The following is an 18239-nucleotide window of genomic DNA, read 5'->3' as shown; positions in this document are numbered from 1 at the left end:
ATACAGAAGTGAGTAGTTTAAAAAGCTGAGTTCATTGTGAACTATTTACTTACATAGAAGTACCTGGAGGGAGAATCAGGTGTTGGAAATGGAGGTTAATGAGCTTAATATATATATGTGGATATTTTGAAATAACTATAGGGGCATATAAATGGGGAAGTCCAGAAACAAGTGGGATATATGGGAGAGTAGTGTGGGATAAAATGGGATTTAAAAGTCTTACTACGTAAAATCAGGATAATAATTTAAAATTACCCAGAATATGTAGTGTGAGTAGAGTAGAGAACCTTGTGCTGAATTTTGGAGGATATAATACTTATGGGGAAGATTGAGGAAGAGAACCATTGAAAAAAATAGACAAGGGAAACCACAGACAAAACAGGAGAAGATGAGTATTACTGGAGCTGAAGAAAGAAGAAATTTTGAGAAGGAAGCAGTGTTCAACAGTGTTAAGTACTGCAAAAAGGAAGTACTGAGTTGAACGTTGCTCACCCCAATTCATGTACACTTAGAATCTCAAACTTATTTAGAAATTATAGCAGCGGAGAGGAGGGGCAAGATGGCGGAAGAGCAGGGTCCCCAAATCACCTGTCCCCACCAAATTACCTAGATAACCTTAAACTTATCCTGAAAATCTATGAATTCGGCCTGAGATTTAAAGAGAGAACAGCTGGAATGCTACAGTGAGAAGAGTTCGCGCTTCTATCAAGGTAGGAAGACGGGGGAAAAAGAAATAAAGAAACAAAAGGCATCCAAGGGGGAGGGGCCCCGCGAGGAGCCGGGCTAAGGCCGGGGGAGAGCCCCAGGACAGGAGAGCCCCGTCTCGGAAAAACAGGAGCTGCACCAACCTTCCCGGGTGGAAAGGGGCTCACAGGGAGTTGGAGCAGGACCCCAGGAGAGCGGGGATGCCCTCGGCTCCGTGGGACACTAACAGACACCTGCGCCCCCGGGAGAGCGCGCTGAGCTCCCTAAGGGCTGCAGCGCGCACAGCAGGACCGGAGCAGCTCGGAGGGACTTGGGCCGCGGCTCCGCGGAGGGGGCTGCGCGGCCGGGAGCACGAATCCAACAGCGGAGACCGGGAGCACAGGGCGCCGGGACACAGCCCAGGATCCGGCCTCCCCCGGGACAGGCAGAGGCCGGGAGGGCCCAGGACAGCAAAGACGCTCCTGCCACGAGCTGAGCAGATCAGCGGACCCGCCCCGGAGCCTCCAGGCCCTGCAGACGGAGAGCTCTGGAGTTACTGCGGGGGCTGAATCCAGGGCTCCAGAGCTGGCTGGCCCTGCCACTGCGGTTGTTCCTCCAGGGGCCTCACGGGGTAAACAACCCCCACAGAGCCCTTCACCAGGCAGGGGGCAGGCAGCTCCCCCAAGTGCTAACACCTGAAAAATCAGCACAACAGGCCCCTCCCCCAGAAGACCAGCTAGAGGACAAGTTCCAGGGGAAGTCAAGGGACTTAAAGTATACAGAATCAGAAGATACTCCCCCGTGTTTTTCTTTCTTTTTGATTTCTGATTGCTTCCCCCACCCTTTTTTTTCACCTTTCTTTATTTTTCTTTCTCTTTTTCTTCTCTTTTTTCCTTCCGTTTTTTTTTCTTTTTCTCTTTTCTTTCCTTCTCTCTCTCTCTTATTCTCCTTTTTCCAATACAACTTGTTTTTGGCCACTCTGCACTGAGCAAAATGACTAGAAGGAAGACCTCACCTCAAAAGAAAGAATCAGAAACAGTCCTCTCTCCCACAGAGTTACAAAATCTGGATTATAATTCAATGTCAGAAAGCCAATTCAGATGCACTATTATACAGCTACTGGTGGCTCTACAAAAAAGCATGAAGGACTCAAGAGACTTCAAGACTGTAGAATTTAGATCCAATAGGCAGAAATTAAAAATCAATTGAATGAGATGCAATCCAAACTAGAAGTCCTAACGACGAGGGTTAATGAGGTGGAAGAATGAGTGAGTGACATAGAAGACAAGTTGATGGCAAAGAGGGAAACTGAGGAAAAAGGAGACAGACAATTAAAAGACCATGAAGACAGATGAAGGGAAATAAATGACGGCCTGAGAAAGAAAAACCTAGGTTTAATTGGGGTTCCCGAGGGCGCCGAAAAGGACAGAGGGTCAGAATATGTATTTGAACAAATCCTAGCTGAAAACTTTCCTAATCGGGGAAGGGAAACAGGCATTCAGATCCAGGAAATAGAGAGATACCCCACCTAAAATCAATAAAAACCGTTCAACACCTTGACATTTAATAGTGAAGCTTGCAAAATCCAAAGATAAAGAGAAGATCCTTAAAGCAGCAAGAGACAAGAAAGCCCTGAATTTAATGGGGAGGAATATTAGGGTAGCATCAGACCTCTCCACAGAGACCTAGCAGGCCAGAAAGGGCTGGCAGGATATATTCAGGGTCCTAAATGAGAAGAACATGCAACCAAGAATACTTTATCCAGCAGGCTCTCATTCAAAATGGAAGGAGAGATAAAGAGCTTCCAAGACAGGCAGCAACTGAAAGAATATGTGACCTCCAAACCAGCTCTGCAAAAAATTTTAAGGGGGACTCTTAAAATTCCCCTTTAAGAAGAAGTTCAGTGCAACAATCCACAAAAACAAGGACTGAATAGGTATCATGATGACACTAAACTCATATCTGTCAATAGTAACTCTGAACGTGAACGGGCTTAATGACCCCATCAAAAGGCGCAGGGTTTCAGACGGGATAAAAAAGCAGGACCCATCTATTTGCTGTCTACAAGAGACTCATTTTAGACAGAAGGACACCTACAACCTGAAAATAAAAGGTTGGAGAACCATTTACCATTCAAATGGTCCTCAAAAGAAAGCAGGGGTAACCATCCTTATATCAGATAAAATAAAATTTACCCCGAAGACTGTAGTGAGAGATGAAGAGGGACACTATCTCATACTTAAAGGATCTATCCAACAAGAGAACTTAACAATTCACAATATATATGCCCCGAATCTGGGAGCTGCCAAATATTTAAACCAATTAATAACCAAAGTGAAGAAATACTTAGATAATAATACACTTATACTTCGTGACTTCAATCTAGCACTTTCTACACTCGATAGCTCTTCTAGGCACAACATCTCCAAAGAATGGAGAGCTTTAAATGATACACTGGACCAGATGGATTTCACAGATATCTGCAGAACTTTACATCCAAACTCAACTGAATACACATTCTTCTCAGGTGCACATGGAACTTTTTCCAAAATAGACCACATACTGGGTCACAAAGCGGGTCTGAACTGATACCAAAAGATTGGGATCGTCCCTTGCATATTCTAAGACCATAATGCCTTGAAATTAGAACTAAATCACAACAAGAAGTTTGGAAGGACCTCAAACACGTGGAGGTTAAGGACCATCCTGCTAAAAGATGAAAGGGTCAACCAGGAAATTAAGGAAGAAGTAAAAAGATTCATGGAAACTAATGAGAATGAAGATACAACCGTTCAAAATCTTTGGGATGCAGCAAAAGCAGTCCTAAGGGGGAAATACATCGCAATACAAGCATCCATCCAAAAACTGGAAAGAACTCAAATACAAAAGCTAACCTTACACCTAAAGGAGCTAGAGAAAAAAAACAGCAGATGGACCCCACGCCCAGCAGAAGAAGAGAGTTAATTAAAATTCGAGCAGAACTCAACGAAATCGAGACCAGAAGAACTGTGGAACAGATCAACAGAACCAGGAGTTGGTTCTTTGAAAGAATTAATAAGATAGATAAACCATTAGCCAGCCTTATTAAAAAGAAGAGAGAGGAGACTCAAATTAATAAAATCATGAATGAGAAAGGAGAGATCACTACCAACACCAAGGAAATACAAAAGATTTTAAGAACATATTATGAACAGCTATACGCCAATAAATTATGCAATCTAGAAGAAATGGACGCATTCCTGGAAACCCACAAACTACCAAAACTGGAACAGGAAGAAATAGAAAACCTGAACAGGCCAATAACCAGGGAGGAAATTGAAGCAGTCATCAAAAACCTCCCAAGACACAAAAGTCCAGGGCCAGATGGCTTCCCAGGGGAATTCTATCAAATGTTTAAAGAAGAAATCATGCCTATTCTACTAAAGGTGTTTGGAAAGATAGAAAAAGATGGAGTACTTCCAAATTCATTCTATGAGGCCAGAATCACCTTAATTCCAAAACCCGACAAAGCCCCCACCAAAAAGGAGAATTACAGACCAATATCCCTGATGAACATGGATGCAAAAATTCTCAACAAGATACTAGTCAATAGCATCCAACAGCACACTAAGAAAATTATTCACCACGACCAAGTAGGATTTATCCCTGGGACACAAGGCTGGTTCAACACTCGTAAAACAATCAATGTGATTCATCATATCAGCAAGAGAAAAACCAAGAACCATAGGATCCTCTCATTAGATGCAGAGAAAGCATTTGACAAAATACAGCATCCATTCCTGATCAAACCTCTTCAGAGTGTATGGATAGAGGGAATTTTCCTCAACATCTTAAAAGCCATCTCCGAAAAGCCCACAGCAAATATCATTTTCAAGGGGGAAGCACTGGGAGCCTTTCCCCTAAGATCAGGAGCAAGACAGGGATGTCCACTCTCACCACTGCTGTTCAGCATAGTATTGGAAGTCCTAGCCTCAGCAATCAGACATCAAAAAGACATTAAAGGCATTCAACTTGGCAAAGAAGAAGTCAAACTCTCCCTCTTTGCCGATGACATGATACTCTACATAGAAAACCCAAAAGCCTCCACCCCAAGATTGCTAGAACTCATACAGCAGCAATTTGGCAGCGTGGCAGGATACAAATTTAATGCCCAGAAATCAGTGGCATTTCTATACACTAGCAATGAGACTGAAGAAAGAGAAATTAAGGAGTCAATCCCATTTACAATTGCACCCAAAAGCATAAGATACCTAGGAATAAACCTCACCAAAGAGGTAAAGGATCTATACCCTAAAAACTATAGAACACTTCTGAAAGAAATTGAGGAAGACACAAAGAGATGGAAAAATATTCCAAGCTCATGGATTGGCAGAATTAATATTGTGAAAATGTCAATGTTACCCAGGGCAATTTACATATTTAATGCAATCCCTATCAAAATACCATGGACTTTCTCATGAGAGTTAGTACAAATTATTTTAAGATTTGTGTGGAATCAGAAAAGACCCCGAATAGCCAGGGGTATTTTATAAAAGAAAACCATATCTGGGGGCATCACAATGCCAGATTTCAGGTTGCACTACAAAGCTGTGGTCATCAAGACAGTGTGGTACTGGCACAAAAACAGACACATAGATCAATGGAACAGAATAGAGAACCCAGAAGGGGACCCTCAACTTTATGGCAACTAATATTCGATAAAGGAGGAAAGACTATCCATTGGAAGAAAGACAGTCTCTTCAATAAACGGTGCTGGGAAAATTGGACATCCACATGCAGAAGAATGAAACTAGACCACTCTCTTGCACCATACACAAAGATAAACTCAAAATGGATGAAAGATCTAAATGTGAGACACCATAATCCTAGAGGAGAACACAGGCAACACCCTTTTTGAACTCGGCCACAGTAACTTCTTGCAAGATACATCCACGAAGGCAAAAGAAAGAAAAGCAAAAATGAACTATTGGGACTTCATCAAGATAAGAAGCTTTTGCACAGCAAAGGATACAGTCAACAAAACTAAAAGACAACCTACAGAATGGCAGAAGATATTTGCAAATGACCTATCAGATAAAGGGCTAGTTTCCAAGATCTATAAAGAACTTATGAAACTCAACACCATAGAAACAAACAATCCAATCATGAAATGGGCAAAAGACATGAACAGAAATCTCACAGAGGAAGACATAGACATGGCCAACATGCACATGAGAAAATGCTCTGCATCACTTGCCGTCAGGGAAATACAAATCAAAACCACGATGAGATACCACCTCACACCAGTGAGAATGGGGAAAATTAACAAGGCAGGAAACCACAAATGTTGGAGAGGATGCAGAGAAAAGGGAACCCTCTTGCACTGTTGGTGGGAATGTGAACTGGTGCAGCCACTCTGGAAAACTGTGTGGAGGTTCCTCAAAGAGTTAAAAATAGACCTGCCCTACGACCCAGCAATTGCACTTTGGGGATTTACCCCAAAGATTCAGATGCAATGAAACGCTGGGACACCTGCACCCCGATGTTTCTAGCAGCAATGTCCACAATAGCCAAACTGTGGAAGGAGCCTCAGTGTCCATCGAAAGATGAATGGATAAAGAAGATGTGGTTTATGTATACAATGGAATATTACTCAGCCATTGGAAACGACAAATACCCACCATTTGCTTCAACATGGATGGAACTGGAGGGTATTATGCTAAGTGAAGTAAGTCAATCGGAGAAGGACAAACAGTGTATGTTCTCATTCATTTGGGGAACATAAATAATAGTGAAAGGGAATATAGGGAACGGAGAAGAAATGTGTGGGAAATATCAGAAAGGGAGACAGAACATAAAGACTCCTAACTCTGGGAAACGAACTATGGGTGGTGGAAGGGGAGGAGGGCCGGGGGTGGGAATGAGTGGGTGACGGGCACTGAGGGGACACTTGACGGGATGAGCGCTGGGTGTTATTCTGTATGTTGGTAAATTGAACACCAATAAAAATTATTTTATTAAAAAAAAAAGAATGAAACTAGGCCACTTTCTTAATCCATGTACAAAAACTAAACTCAAAATGGATTAAAGACCTAAATGTGAAAAAAAAAAGAAATATGTCCACAATAGCCAAACTGTGGAAGGAGTCTTGATGTCCTTCGACAGATGAATAAATAAAGAATACGTCACACACACACACACACACACACACACACAATGGAATATTACCCACTAGAAATGATGAATACCCACCATTTGCTTCGACATGGATGGAACTGGAGGGTATCATGCTGAGTGAAGTAAGTCAACTGGAGAAGGATAATCATCATAGTTTCACTTATACGGGGATTATAAGAAATAGTGAAAGCGATTATAAGGGAAAGGAGGGAAAATGAGTGGGAAAAATTAGAGAGGGTGACAAAGCATGAAAGACTCGTAACTCTGGGAAATGAACAAAGGGTAGTGGAAGGGGCGGCGGGCAGGGGGATGGGGTAACTGAGTGACGGGCACGGAGGAGGGCACTTGATAGGATGAGCACTGGGCGTTATACTATATGTTGGCAAATCGAACTTCAATAAAAAAAATGAAATGTTAAAAAAGAAACAGAACTTTGTAGATGTAATCAGTTAAGATGAAGTCACCCTATATTCAAGCAGGCCTTAAATCCAGTGAATGGTGTCCTTATAAAAAGTCCATGTAGATTCAGAGACCACAATAAAATTTCTGTGATACAGATGGAGGCAGAGACTGAAGTGATGCATCCACATGCCAAGGAATGCCAAAGGCTGCTGGCAACTGCCAGAACCTGGGAAGAGGCAAGGAAGGATTCCTTCCTAGAGCCTTCAGCAGGAGAATGGCCTTGTCAGCACCTTGATTTCAGACATCTAGCCCCCAGAACTATGAGAGTATTTCTATTGTTTTAAGGTACTAGTTTATGTACTTTATTATGGCAGTCTTAGCACATGAATATAGAAGTGAAGTAAGATAAGAATTGGAAAAAGTTTATTCCCTTAAATAATAAACAAGTCACTGGTAATGTTGACCAGAATCACTCAAGTGATGCGATGGGGGACAGAGTTAGATTGTTATAGCTTGTACTTGTGAATGGAAGGTGGTAGAGTAGGAATAGTGAAGGTAGACAACTTTTCAAAAAGGGTTTAGCTATGAAAGGGGGGAAAAGCACTATCTAAAGATGAACATAGGTCTGAGAAAGATTGTTTTCAAGTTTGGAAAGACCTGAGCTGGTCTGTAAACATGGAGCATAGAAGCAGGGCAAAGGGAAGGATAACAAGCAGACAATATATGAAAAAGGAAGAGTGGCAATCAAAGGAGCAAGATTTCTTCAAGAAGTACTGAGAAATGAGGTCTAGTCCTCAAATGAAAGAATTCAGTATGTCCAACTGAAGAGACGAATTCTTTTAATACATAACCCTTTGGGTTTCAGAAAGATAAGGACAGAAAAAAAGGCACTTAGACATATTTATACAAGGTGTTCGATGCTGGAATGAAGATTTTGGACTTAAATCTAGAGGCAATTGGGGCTTTTTTCTTTTGTTTTTGTTTTTGCTTTTTTTCTATATTTTTAAACTGGAGTTCGATTTGCCAACATATAGCATAACACCCAATGCTCATTCCGTCAAGTGCCCCCCCTCAGTGGACGTCACCCCATCCACCCACCCACCTCCCCTTCCACTACTCCTTGTTCATTCCCAGAGTTAGGAGTCACTCATGTTCTGTCACCGTCTCTGATATTTCCCACTTATTTTCTCTCCTTTCCCCTATAATCCCTTTCACTAGTTTTTATATTCCCCAAATGAATGAGACCATATAATGTTTGTCTTTCTCTGATTGACTTACTTCACTCAGCAAAATACCCTCCAATTTCATCCACATTGAAAATGTGGGTATTGAAAATGGTGAGTATTTGCCGTTTTTAATGGCTGAGTAATATTCCATTGTATATACAGACCACATCTTTATCGATTCATCTTTCAATGGACACCAAGGCTCCTTCCACAGTTTGGCTATTGTGGACATTGCTGCTAGAAACATCGGGGTACAGGTGTCCCGGTGTTTCACTGCATCTGTATCCTTGGGGTAAATCCTCAGCAGTGCGATTGCTGGGTCATAGGGCAGATCTCTTTTTAACTCTTTGAGGAGCCTCCACACAGTTTTCCAGAGGGGCTGTACCAGTTCACATTCCCACCAACAGTGAAGGAGGGTTCCCCTTTCTCCACATCTTCTTCAACGATTGTTTCCTGCCTTGTTAATTTCCAGCATTCTCACTGTTGTGAGCTGGTTTCTCATTGTGGTTTTGATTTGTATTTCCCTGATGGCCAGTAGTGCAGAGCATTTTTTCATGTGCATGTTGGCCATACTGATGTCTTCCCCTGTGAGATTTCTCTTCATGTCTTTTGCCCATTTCAATATTGAATTGTTTGTTTCTTTGCTGTTGAGTTGAATAAGTTCTTTATAGATCTTGGATACTAGCCCTTTATCTGATAGGTCATTTGCAAATATCTTCTGCCATTCTGTAGGTTGTCTTTTAGTTTTCTTGACTGTTTCTTTGGCTGTGCAGAAGCTTTTTATCTTGATCAAGTCCCAGTAATTCATTTTTGCTTTTGTTTCTCTTGCCTTCATGGATGTATCTTGCAAGAAGTTGCTGTGGCCAAGTTCAAAAAGAGTGTTACCTATGTTCTCCTGCAGGATTTTTATTGATTATGGTCTCACTCTTATATCTTTCATCCATTTTGAGTTTATCTTTGTGTATGGTGCAAGAGAATGGTCTAGTTTCATTCTTCTGCATGTGGCTGTCCAATTTTCCTAGCACCATTTATTGAAGAGACTGTCTTTTTTCCAGTGGATAGTCTTTACTGCTTTGTCGAATATTAGTTGACCATAAAGTTGAGGGTCCACTTTTGGGTTCTCGATTCTGTTGCATAGATCTATGTGTCTGTTTTTGTGCCAGTACCACACCGTCTTGATGACCACAGCTTTGTGGTACAACCTGAAATCTAGCAATGTGATGCCCCCAGCAATTGTTTTCTTTTTTAATATTCCCCTTGGCTATTCGGGGTCTTTTCTGATTCCACACAAATCTTAACATGATTTTTTCCAACTCTCTCAAGAAAGTCAATGGAATTTTCATAGGGATTGCATAGAATGTGTAAATTCCCCTGGGTAACACTGACATTTTCACAATATTAATTCTTCCAATCCATGAACATGGAATATTTTTGCATCTCTTTGTGTCTTCCTCAATTTCTTTCAGAAGTGGTCTGTAGTTTTTTGGGTATAGATCCTTTACCTCTTTGGTTAGTTTTATTCCTAGGTATCTTATGCTTTTCGGTACAATTGCAAATGGGATTACTTCCTTAATTTCTCTTTCTTCAGTCTCATTGCTAGTATATAGAAATGCCACTGATTTCTGGGCATTAAATTTGTATCCTGCCACACTGCCAAATTGCTGCTGTATGAGTTCTAGCAATCTTGGGGTGGAGTCTTTTGGGTTTTCTACGTACAGAATCATGTCATCTGTGAAGACGGAGAGTTTGACTTCTTCTTTGCCAATTTGAATGCCTTTTATTTCTTTTTGTTGTCTGATTGCTGAGGCTAGGACTTTCAATAGTATGCTGAATAGCAGTGGTGAGAGTGGACATCCCCGTCTTGTTCCTGATCTTAGGGGAAAGGCTCCATTGAGAATATTTGCTGTGGGCTTTTCGTAGATGGCTTTTAAGATGGAGGAATGTTCCCTCTATCCCTACACTCTGAAGAGTTTTGATCAGGATCAGATGCGGTATGTTGTGAAATACTTTCTCTGTATCTATTGAGACGATCATATAAAATGAGTTTCGAAGTATTCCATCCCTTTCTATCTTTCAGAGCAGCTTTAGTAGAATAGGTATTGTTTCTTCTTTAAATGTCTGATAGAATTCCCCTTGGAAGGCATCTGGCCCTGGACTTTTGTGTTTTGGGAGGTTTTTGATGACTGCTTCAATTTCCTCCCTGGTTATTGGCCTGTTCAGGCTTTCTATTTCTACCTGTTCCAGTTTTGGTAGTTTGAGGTTTTATAGAAATGCATCCATTTCTTCTAGATTGCCTAATTTATTGGCATATAGCTGCTCATAATGTTTTTTTAAATTTTTTAAAATTTATTTATTCATGAGAGACACAGAGAGGCAGAGATGCAGGCAGAGGGAGATGCAGGGTCCATGCAGGGAACCTGACGTGCGACTAGATCCCGGATCTCCAGGATCATGCCCTGGGCGGAAGTTGGTGCTAAACCGCTGAGCCACCTGGGCTGCTCTATATTTTTAAAATCATTTGTATTTCCTTGGTATTAGTTGTGGTCTCTCCTCTTTAATTCATTATTTTATTAATTTGAGTCTTTTTTGCTTTTAATAAAGCTGGCTAATATTAATTCTTTCAAAGAAGCAACTCCTGGTTTTGTTGATCTGTTCCACAGTTCTTCCGGTCTCTATCTCATTGAGTTCTGTTTAAATCTTTATTAACTCTCTTCTTATGCTTGGTGTAGGTTTTATTTGCTGTTCTTTCTCCAGTTCCTTTAGGTGAGAGGTTAGTTTGTGTTTTTAGTTTTCTATTTTTTGATGGAGGCTTGTATTGCAATGTATTTCCCTATTAGGACTGCTTTTGCTGTATCCCAAATTTTGAATGTTTGGACCTTCATTTTCATTAGTTTCCATGAATCCTTTTAGTTCTTTTCTAATTTCCTGGTTGACCCTTTCATTTTTAGCAGGATGGTCTTTAATGTCCACGTGTTTGAGTTTCTTCCAAACTTCTTCTTGTGATGGAGTTTACGTTTCAAAGCATTATGGTCTGAAAATATGCACGGGACAATCCCAATCTTTTGGTATTGGTTGAAACCTGATCTGTGACCCAGTATGTGGTCTATTCTGGAGACAGTTCAATGTGCACTTGAGAGGAATGTGTATTAAGCTGCGTTTGGATGTAAAGTTCTGTGAAATATCTGTAAATATCTGTGAAATCCATCGGGTCCAGTGTATCATTTAAAGCTCTTGTTTCTTTGGAGATGTTGTGCTTAGAAGATCTGTCATTTGCAGAAAGCGCCATGTTGAAGTCTCCTCCTATTAGTGTATTATCATCTAAGTATGTCTTTGCTTTGGTTACTGATTAATATACTTTGCAGCTCCCACATTAGGGGCATAAATATTCAAGATTGTTAGGTCCTCTTGTTGGATAGATCCTTTAAGTATGATATAGTGTCCCTCTTAATCTCTTACTACAGTCTTTAGGATAAACTTTAATTTATCTGATATGAGGATTGCTACCCCTGCTTTCTTTTGAGGATCATTTGAAGGGTAAATGATTTTCCACCCTTTCATTTTCAGGCTGTAGGTGTCCTTAAGTTTCAAATGAAATCTCTTGTAGACAGCAAATAGATAGGTCTTGCTTTTTTATCCAGTCCAATACCCTGCATCTTTTGATGGGATCATTTAGCCCATTCACGTTCAGAGTTACTACTGAAAGATATGAGTTTCGTGTCATCATAATACCTATTCAGTCCCTGTTTTTGTGGATTATTTCTTTGGGCTTCCTCTTTCTTTTACAGAGTTCCCCTTAATATTTCTTGTAGAGTTGGTTTGGTGGTCACATATTCCTTCAGTTTCTGCCTATCTTGGAAGCTCTTTATCTCTCCTTCTATTCTGAGTGAGAGCCTTGCTGGATAAAGTATCCTTGGCTGCATGTTCTTCTCATTTGGGACCCTGAATATATCCCACCAGCCCTTTCTGGCCTGCCAGGTCTCTGTGGAGAGGTCTGCTGGTAATCTAATATTTCTCTCCATATAAGTTAGGGATCTCTTGTCTGTTGCAGTTTTAAGGATTTTCTCTTTGGCTTTGGAATTTGCAAGTTTCACTATTAAATGTCAAGGTTTTGAACGGCTTTACTGATTTTAGGTGGGGACCTGTCATCTGAATGCCTGTTTCCCTCCCCAAATTAGGGAGGTTCTCAGCTATGATTTGTTCAAATATGCTTTCTGGTCCTCTGTCCCTCTCGGTGCCCTCTGGAACCCCATTTAGTACATTTTTCCTTCTGAGGTTCTCATTTATGTCCCTCAGCCTTTCCTCATGGTCTTTTGTTTTTCTCTTTTTTTCTTCAGCTTCCTTCCTTGCCATCAACTTGTCTTCTATGTCTCTCACTCTTTCTTCTGCCTTATTAACCCTCATCATTAGGACCTCCAGTTTGGATTGCATCTCATTTAATTGATTTTTAATTTCGGCCTGATTAGATCTAAATTCTGCAGTCATGATGTCTCTTGAATCCTTTAGCTTTTTTCCAGAGCCAGCAGTAGCTTTATAATTGTGCTTCTGAATTGGCTTTCTGACATCCAATTGTAATCCAAATTTTGTAACTCTGTGGGAGAGAGTACTGTTTCTGAATCTTTCTTTTTTGGTGAGTTCTTCCTTCTAGTCATTTTGCTCAGTGCAGAGTGGCTGTATGAGGGGGTTTGTCAAGAATATCAACCACGACCTAAGTAAATTTCACCCTAGATGATTCTGCCAAGTTCAGAGACCAGAAATTAAAAACAAAGATCAGAAAGAAATAAAACAAAAGGACCGCTAAAGTGAAAAACAAATTTTAAAACAAAGTAGTAAAAAATAAAAGGCCAGGCATCCTAAAGAAGAGAGAAAAGAAAAAAGAAAAGAAAAAAAGGGAGAAGAAGAGAAAAAAGGGGGGCACTAGGAGATGGTGGTAGTGATGAAGTTGTAGTGGAGGGAGAATGTAGTCTACTTGAGGGAATCTAGAGGGTGATCCTCTTGTTTCTGAGTCTATTATGTTCTGTATGTTAGTAGATGCTGAGTCCCAAATTATATAAACCAGAAATACTTGTAGAGGGCCCCAACATTGACCACCAAAACATAAATGAGATATAAGAAGGGGGCAGAATGGGAATGAGGAATCTCACAGAATGAACCAGCACGGTATACCACTTGGTTCTGGGTGCATACCTGTCGTGTTTTAGAAGGTATTAACTTCCGCCATTGTAGAACAAAATGAGGCTGAGAAAACAAAACAAAACAAAAAAAACCCATTATGTTGCATATTTCCCAAAATTAAGTTGAGTATGTTGAAGGGAATCTAGAAGTGGAAAATATATCTAGGACCTATAATTGTAGGAATATGAAAGTCTACAAGGAAGAATCTTAAAAATGAAGAGTTGGTAAAATACTGTAGGCAGGAAAAGAGAAAAAAAATGGAAATTTACAGTCTGATATAAAAACGATTTGTACCGGAAAATGAAAGAAAAAAAAAGGAGGGGCACCCTCTATTTCTATATACTGTAAATCCCTGGACTTCCCCTGGAGTTTTTCCAGCACTGCTTAGTTGGTTAAGAACTCGCTCTTCTCCTGTTCTTCCAGCTGGCCTCTGGGGGAGGGGCCTGCTGTGCTGATTCTCAGGTGTGTGTACCTGGGGGAGCAGTCTCGCCCCCTGCCGGGTGTCGGGCTCAGTGGCAGCTGTTTACTGCATGAGGCCTCCTTTCCCTGGTGGCCCAGCCTCTCCCAGGCACAGGATGAAACAAGGAGGAAAAACCACAATGGCGGTGGCAGCCAGGTCTCCAGCTCTGGAGTCAGATCCCCCAGTAACTACCGCAGTCTCCCAGTCCACAGTGGCCTGGATGCTCCCAGATCGGGGTGCACTGATCTGCACAGCTTGAGGGTAGCAGACAGCAGGAGAATCTTTGCTGTCCTGTGCCCTCCCTGCCTCTGCCTGTCCCCGGGGGACCGCAGGATCCTGGGCTGTGTCCCCCGGTGCCCTGGGATCCGGGGCCTGCGCCGCTGGAATCACGCTCCTCGGTCTGCATCTCCCGAAGTCAGCAGGGCGCAGACCCCTCTGTCTGGAGCGGCCCGCCTGACCCACTGGCTTCTCCCTGATGCCCTGCCTGGCGAGCGCTCCAGCCTTTATGGAGATCTGCTGTGGTGTGTGGTGTGCTTTCCCCTGGGTGCACTTCCTCTATTAGTGACTCTGGGAGACTGGAGGCTTCACCACCCCTCCTGGGATTCTGCCCGAGTTCCCTGTTGATGGCCTTTCTGTCTGGGAAGAATCAATACGGTGCGGATTTTTAAAAAATTCCCGCTTCTCTGGCACTAGGCTTTCCTGTCCTGGGAGGCTTTCAACGACCCGGCCTTAGCTTGGCTCCTCGCGGCCTTAGCCTGACCCCTCCCCGACTGGATTCTTTTTTTTTTTTTTCCCATTTGAAAGTAGTCATTTATTAACTGACCAGATTACAAAAATAATCATGGTAGATACATTAGTTCATCCTTCTAATAAGCCTATTGATCTGGTCTTCCCTGTTGCCAGCATCTCCACCTTCTACAAAATGGGTGGTCTTTTTCTTCATTCCGCCGTGTGGAGAAGATAATTTGAAGGGCCATAAAAAGTTGTTCGCTTCTTTGAAACGTTTTCCAATGGTATAGATCTCGTGAATCAGATCCTCCATGCAGATGATGCCATATTTACCAAGAGACCGAGCAATCAATGTGTTATCTGTCAGGGCAATTCGCTTCTTGTTGATCTTGCCATAACCACGCTTGTAGATCAGTTCATTCACTGACTTCAGGTTTGGGTACCTCCATCCTATATATGGTTCCACAATCCTTAGCATGTTAACTGAAGCCTTGTTGAGCTTAACAAAGGTGCCATTGAAGATCTGGCGAAGGCAAAGAAGCTGCAACACCTTTCGAACATTTGGGCTCACACCATTGATACCTCTGATCCTGATGACAAATGCCACCTTGGATTCTGCAGGCACGTAGAAGTTGCCGGCTTTTCTCACCATCCTCGCCATGCGAATCTCAGTTCTGTACATGTCTGTATTCCTTGTGGTAATGCTTAGCCTTTTGATAGATAAGCTTCCTCCTTGCCTTTCGAAGCATCTTTTGGGCAAACTTTTTTCTCATGTGCTTGATCTTCAACTCCGCAAAGTTCCTTTGCTTTTTCTTAAGGGTTTCCAGCACAGCAGGAACCTTCTTCTTCTTCTCTTCTGCACCCTCCATGGATTCTTTTTTATTTTTTTTCCGCCTTCCTACCTTGTTAGAAGCAAAAACTCTTATCTTTGTAGCATTCCAGCTGTTTTCTCTTTAAATCTCAGGTCGAATTCATAGGTTTTCCAGATGATTTGAAAGTAATCTAGGTAAGTTTGTGGGGCCATGTGAGTTGGGGACCCTACTCCTACACCATCTTGCCCTCCTTCATGTTGGGCTGGCGGGATCAAGGGGGATCATGAGGCACCAACAAAATGGCAGCGGACCCTCCACCTTGTTGCCCCCACCTCAGAACTTTCCCATCACCAGCAGACCACCAGAGGACATGTCATTAGGGTGAGACTGGACCTATGCAGGAAACCTGAACTGTACTTTACCCAGACCTCATATAAGGGCATGGTCAGTTATTGCCCTATGCTGATATCACCAGTAATATGCCTAATACCTATCACCCCGTTCAGACACACAACCCTTTACCCCTCCCCTCTTAAAAAGCCTGCTAGCACTCCCCTGCTCCAGACTTCCCTGGCCCGTGACTTCCCTGCTGTCTCCCTTCCCTGCAGGCTATGGAACCTTGTCCGAGAGCCCATCCCATTAAAAGCCTGTTTTGGCCAACTTTTGCCTGGCCTCTCTATTTCATTTTACTACCGATCAGATTAAACCTGACACCTCACACTCTGTTTTTGTTTTTTGATAAAGCGAATGATATGACCCAGGCTAAGCACAATCAAGATCTCATAACTCATGAGGTTTACCTGGAGCACAATTACTGCTGATTGAAATGAATACAGAGATGTGCTTTAGGAAGATTAATTTGGCAGAACTGCAGAGAATGGGCTGGAGGGCATCAAGACCATAGGTAATGAGTCGCTGGCAGTAGCAGGAAGAAGCAAAGGAGACAGATGAGATGGATAATAGGAACACCGCAGAAGGAGCTCAGAAAAGTCTTGAAGACCGTTTTGTATATAAGACGGAATTGAAGAGGAGTCTACAGGTGTGAGCTTGACCTACAGGGATGGGAAATATGCCATAGACAGAAATAGAGATATCTGGGAAGGAGGTTGGGTAAGGGGTAATGCACACTTTGGAATGAAAGTTTGCAGCTTAGGGAGAAGATAAAGCTAAACAAAGTGATCTGGCAATCTCTTGCATACAGGGGAGGTGAAACCCTTGGAAGTGGGTCAATTCATAAAGGAAGGGTTGGCAGAGGAGAAAGATAAGGTAAAGGGCAGAATCATGAATGTACCTTGGGGTATAAGAAGACGACATTTCCCTCAAGTGCAGGAAAGCTTCCTAGAGGAGGTAGCAAAATATGAGACATTCTAGAAACAGGGGTAAGAATGCCTGACTGGTAAGCAGAAGCTGCTGGTTTTTTCCTACCTCTATCACTTCCAAGCTGTGAGGGCTTAGGAAACTCCTTTGTCCTGGGCCTGAAGATTTTTCCACCTATAAAATGGGGTCTCCAAGTACAGTGATTACAGAGGCCCCTTAAATTCTGACATTACGGGATCCCTGGGTGGCGCAGCGGTTTAGTGCCTGCCTTTGGCCCAGGGTGCGATCCTGGAGACCTGGGATCGAATCCCACATCGGGCTTCCGGTGCATGGAGCCTGCTTCTCCCTCTGCCTATGTCTCTGCCTCTCTCTCTTTCTCTCTCTGTGACTATCATAAATAAATTAAAAAAAAAAATTCTGACATTACATTTTCCTTTGCAATTTGACTTTAGTGTATGGCCAGTCTTTGGTTTGGCAGACAGTGGTGGAAAACTTTCTAGATCAAGGGAAAACAGGAAAGGCAAAGAGGCAAATTTAAGAAATGGAAGGAAACCAATTTGAAACTAGTTGGTTTTTACACCTTGAGATATCTAACCTAACAATTATTCTGATTGAAATTATTAAGGTACTAAATGATTGATAATGATATCTAATTTATGTTGTCAAAAGTGTTAGCTATTAAAAGGAAATTTGGCTAATGAAGTTTTCACCAGTATTGTACTCCCTGATAAAATCAGTACTGAAGAATAAGTATTGTCTTTCTTCTATTTATTCAGGAAAATGAAAAGAACTGCTACCAAATGCCTACTTTTTAAATTTCAGGTACTTTCATATATTGGACAAAAAGGCAAATTCCATGAGGGTAAGATTTTAAATCTGTTGTATTAACTGCTGTATCACCAATACCTATCCCTGGAAGAGGGCCTAACATATTTGGAACTCAAATATTCTTTGTCTGACTTGGAAAAATATATAAAATCTTACTTAATCCTTATAATAAACTTGCAAAAGAGGCATTAATATTCTCATTATAAAGTTGGGAAAAGAATGGATAAAAAAAAGTTCCGTAAACTCAAAGTCACATAGCTAGTAGGGTGGTACCAGATCAAATACAATACACTATAAGCTCTATATGGGCAGGGAATGTACCAATCTTATTCTCCATGGTATTCCCAGCAGACAGCTAGCTCACTATATAGATTACAGTAGCACTCAACAATTATCTTTTAATGAGAGGAAGCAAGCAAGCACATACTCATGTGAACACAAATACCACTCATT

The 18239-nt window shown here is 41.8% G+C and overlaps 1 protein-coding gene and 1 pseudogene across 1 annotated transcript in view; both read right to left on the bottom strand.

Annotated features, from left to right (window-relative positions):
* The window catches only part of SHROOM4 (shroom family member 4), a 267208-nt gene that overhangs the window by 93675 nt on the left and 155294 nt on the right, over positions 1 to 18239 (bottom strand). The gene's annotated exons all lie outside the window — the stretch shown is intronic.
* Positions 14900 to 15698, bottom strand: LOC144307522 (large ribosomal subunit protein uL30 pseudogene; annotated as a pseudogene).

Source organism: Canis aureus, chromosome X (assembly GCF_053574225.1).
Source record: "Canis aureus isolate CA01 chromosome X, VMU_Caureus_v.1.0, whole genome shotgun sequence".
Classification (NCBI taxonomy): Eukaryota; Metazoa; Chordata; class Mammalia; order Carnivora; family Canidae; genus Canis; species Canis aureus.
Note: the sequence above shows the minus strand (reverse complement) of the source record. Positions and strands in the feature narration are given on the sequence as shown.